Consider the following 4,940-nt stretch of genomic DNA (forward strand, 5'->3'; position numbering starts at 1 on the left):
TGTATGTGTGTGTGTATGTGTGTGTGTGTATGTGTGTGTGTGTGTATGTGTGTGTGTGTATGTGTGTGTGTGTGTGTGTGTGTGTGTATTTGTCTTATTAGAGGTTCCTGAGCAAGTGACTTGTTTGTACTTTGGAAGTTCAGGGTCTTATTACCTGGATGAAAGACAAATTCCTAAGAGGAAGTTGTTGGGGCTCTAGAGAAAAAGAAAAGTCTGGGAGGTTCCACGGATAATAGTTGGGGAGTATCTCCTACAGGAGCAGAGACCTCAGGACAAACAGAAAGTCAGTTTGAATTCCTGTGAGCGAAAGAGCTTTATTGGCCTATAAAACTGAACTGCAGAGAAAGTAGATGACAGGAAGACTTGGCAGCCAATGCCTGGAGTCACCCCACCCCGTCTGCAGCTGCTTCTCTGCATCCACTCCCTTTATGAGGCTAGAGCCACATCTGCCACGTCTCCCAGACCCTCATCCTCCTGTCTGACCCCAGCCATGACGAAACATGCTTGCTTAGTGCCAAAAGCCTGTCACACTTTGTTTGTTTTGATGGATTAAAACTGAGAAAAGAGCACCCATGGAAAGTCACAGACTCACCTTATCTCAGAGCTCCATAAAAGCCATCCGATCTTACAGCCTTATCCAATGTATGGGTCATGTCTGGCATTATTCCCAGCAAATGATCTTCCAACCAGCACTGAACTGCTTATGCCCCATTCAGGCACTCCACGGCACTGTAAAAAACGCTCCACGTTGTTACAGAGTTGTTCTTTACGGTCAGATAACATCTACCACCAGTTGATAATGGCCTTCCCCTTTGTACATCTCAGTACATCAGATGCTTGAAGAGGTCATTGGCCAAACTTCAATTTGCTATCATTGTTTCTCAGGTGGCACGGAGTTGAGCTCCCCTTGGACTTTATCAATGGACTCTTTCAACCTCCAAGAGGTATTTAGTGTGCACTCGTTTTGTTCGGAGCAGTTAACTAGGTGTTAGGAAGGACAAGCATGGGAAGGAAAGCAGGCTCTTGGCCTAATGGATAGCAGACTCCTGAAGAACAGAGGGATATCATATGGGCAATCCCACGATAGGGCACCTTCCATGTTTCTCTTAGAGTTCAGTGTCACAATTGAACGTAATTGGATTTGTGTGTGGTCCTCTTGCTAGGGTTTGGATCTGACCATCTTCCTAAGGTTTGGTTGAAGGTGATGGCGCTATGGGAAAGAGGTGGAAATTCTCTGAATGTGGGACCTAGATAGGAAAGTAGGTCACTGGAGCATGGTCTGATTAGAACCTGGCCCCCAGTCCTCCTCTCTTTCTCTCCCCACCTCTCCCCTCTCCTCTTTTTCCTCCTTTGTCCTTCTCAGGTTTAGGTGATGAAAGTCCTGCCTCACCAAACAAGGGTACCAACCAACCAAGGACAAACGTCTCTGAAGCCAGGAGCCAAAATAAAGCTTTTCTCTTCTAAGCCGAGATTTTGAGGGGTGAGGATGGGGCGGGGGGCTATTTTCTCACAGAAATGGAAAGCTGACTCACTTCCATGCAAACAGTAGGTGGTTAAACAGACCCAGAGATTGGTTTTCAAAAGGTACAGTCCTTTGAAAGAACTCTTTTTTTTTTTTTTTTTGGACAGGAAGTCCTTTTGATTATGAACTGAACTTGTGACTTGTTTTTAACCAATAGGGAAGAAGGAAACCGTATAAGTGACAGGGTGTAAGACACTGGCCTCTCTTTCAGTCTGGCTCAATTCCTTGCCTACATCACTCTGGCTCTCTCTTTTCTCCAGGTTCGGTAGGAAAAGATTTCTTCATCCTTTTCAGGGGAAGGTGTTTTTTTTTTTTTTTTTTTTTTTTTTTTTTTTTGTTTTTTTTTTATACATTTATTTAATTCTTCTTTAGATGTCATTTTCATCTAATGTATATGACGTTTTTGATCACATCACCCCTCTGTTCCCAACTCCTCTCTCTCTCTCTCTCTCTCTCTCTCTTTCTCTCTCTCCCCTCTCTCTCTCTTCTCAAGTAGCTCCCCGTCATTGTCTGTCTGTTTTTGTGGCCTGTGAGTTTCCAGGTGCATGGATGAGAGTCTGCTTACAGCAGCGTGGGTGCCTTATCAGTGCTACCCCACTGAAGTGACCACTGAAGAAAATGTCTCTCCCTCATCAACCCCTCACTTGCAGGCTCTTGAAAGGATTCCCTGTGTTTTCATCTAAAAGCTTCAGCCTTTCATGTTTTAAATTGAGGTCTTTGACTCATTTCAAATTGATTTTGTGAATTATTTATCTGATTCCATTTTTTTTTTTTTCTCCCAGTAGCTATCCAGTTTTTCTAGCACCTTTTGTTGAATAGTGTCTTAGTCAGGGTTTTATTGTTGTCAAGAGACATCTTTTTTTTTTTTTTTTTTTTGGTTTTTCAAGACAGGGTTTCTCTGTATAGCCCTGGCTGTCCTGGAACTCACTCTGTAGACCAGGCTGGCCTCGAGCTCAGAAATCTGCCTGCCTCTGCCTCCTGAGTGCTGGGATTAAAGGCGTGCGCCACTATGCCTGGCACCAAGCAACTCATAAAGGCAAACATTTTATTGGGTCTGGCTTACAGATTCAGAGGTTCAGTCCATTATCATCATGGCAGGAAGCATGGCAGCATCCAGGCAGACATGCTGGATAAAGGAGCTGACAGTTCTACATCTTGATCTGAAGGTAACCAGGAGAAAGAGGTTGAGCAAAGGACCTTAAAGTCCACACCCACAGTGACACTCTTCTTTCAACAAGGCCACACCTACTTCAACAAGACCATACCTCCTAATAGTGTCACTTCCCATGGGCCAAACATCCAAACCACCACAAATAGGTTGTTCCCCACCCCAATCCCCTTTTTTGTCTCCTTTGTCAAAAATTAGATGGAATTGATGTCAGAGCCATGGCTTAGTTACTAAGTGTGCTTGCTATTCTTGCAGAGGACCTGGTTTGGGTTCTCAGCACCACGTAGTGTCTCACAACCTGCCATTACACTAGTTCTGGAGGGTCCAGTGTCCTCTTCTGACCTCTGAAGATACCAAGTGCAACACGGTACACATACATACATGCAGGCAAAACACTCATACATATAAATGAATCTTGAAAAAAGAACCTCTGCTGTCAGGTAACTTCTTGGTCCTCTAGCTGACCCCCCTGGTCCACCAGCCTGTTTTTTATTCCAGTGCAAAAGCTGTCTTTATCACTACAGTTCTGTTCTATAGTTTGAGCTTGGGTATTTGAGTACTTCCTGCTGTATATTGTTTGACTATTTTCTGATCTTTTTTTTGTGATTCCACATGAATTCTTGGATTGTTCTGTTCCCAAATTTTTAAAATGTAACACCAACATTTTGATAAGCAGCACATTAAATCTGTAGATTAATTCTGGTATCAGGATGAGAGTGACTTCATAAGATGTATTTGGTAGTATTCCTTAATTTTCTATTTTGTGGAATCATTTAAGAAGCATTGGTGTGAGGTCTTCTTTGAAAATTTGCTAAAACTCAGCGAAGAACCCATCTGGTCCTAGACTTTTCTCTTTTTTTGTTTTTTTTTTTTTTGTTTTGTTTTTTGTTTTTTGAGACAGGGTTTCTCTGTGTAGTCCTGGCTGTCCTGGAACTCACTTTGTAGACCCAGCTGACCTCGAACTTAGAAATCTGACTGCCTCTGCCTCCCATTTTCTTTTCTCTTAGGGGAGGGTTTTAATTACAACTTCTAGTTCATTGCTTATAATGGCCTGTTTACATTATTTCTATTTCTGCCTTTAATTTTGTAGATGATATACATTTAGAAATCTTCTATTTTTCTTGATTTATTTTTTTTAGAGTGTATGTTTCATAGTAATCTCTGTAAGAGTGTCTCTCAGTAAAGGGAACTATCAGGCTAGCACACAGATGGTCCACAGAGTGGGAGAAAACCCTTTATCAGCTATATTTTAAACAAGGGCTAAAAATTTAGAATTTACAAAGAATTGCAGAAATTAAATAAGGAAGTAAAACTGTCAGTCAACAAATGAGCAAATGAATGGAATAGACATTTTTCTAAAAAGACAAAAGAAGCATGTATGGCCAGTAACTACTCTTAAAAAGTGTTCAACATCCCTAGTCATCAGGGGAATGCTAATTAAAATTACTTTGAGATATAACCTCACCCCCAGTGGGGATGGCTGTCATCAAGAACTCTGACAATAAATATTGGAATGGATGCAGAGAAAAGGGAACCTTTATTTCCGGCCAGCTGGGATGCAAATTAAAACAGGCATTATGGAAATCAGTCTGGAGGTTTCTCCAAAAAATTAAAAATAGAAATGCCACATGACTTGACTATTCCACTCTTGTGATGTATCCAGAGAATTCTGTACCCTACCACAGAAATAATTGCACACTCATGTTTGCTACTCTATTCACTACAGGGGAACATAGAAACAACTAGATATCCACCAACATCTATGCTGAATGGATAGTGAAAACCTGGCACACACATAAAGTGGAATACTATTCAGCTCTAAAAAAAATGAGATCACAAAACTTTCAGAAAAACGAGTATCCCCTCATGCCCACCCCGAATGCTAGATACCCAAACTTCTGCGCGACCCTAAGAAATCAGGGAATCATGATTGACCAAGATTCAGCGGCTCCCACTCAAACCAGAAAGAAGTATACTCAAACAGAAATTCAGTTTGCAGAAAACTATTTCCATAGTCTTGCTACCTGAGTTTGTGTGTCAAGCTAAGATCTGAAAAATTCATAGCATCTTGTGCAGTTCATTTAAAATAAAATTCCACCAAAAGACTTCTGGTTTGTGTGTTTTTAATGTCCTTAAGAGAACAGCTCTCGTCGCCAGGCGTGGTGGCGCACGCCTTTGATCCCAGCACTTGGGAGGCAGAGGCAGGCGGATCTCTGAGTTCGAGGCCAGCCTGGTCTGCAGAGTGAGTTC

This window comes from Mus caroli, chromosome 19 (genome assembly GCF_900094665.2).
Source record: "Mus caroli chromosome 19, CAROLI_EIJ_v1.1, whole genome shotgun sequence".
Taxonomy (NCBI): Eukaryota; Metazoa; Chordata; class Mammalia; order Rodentia; family Muridae; genus Mus; species Mus caroli.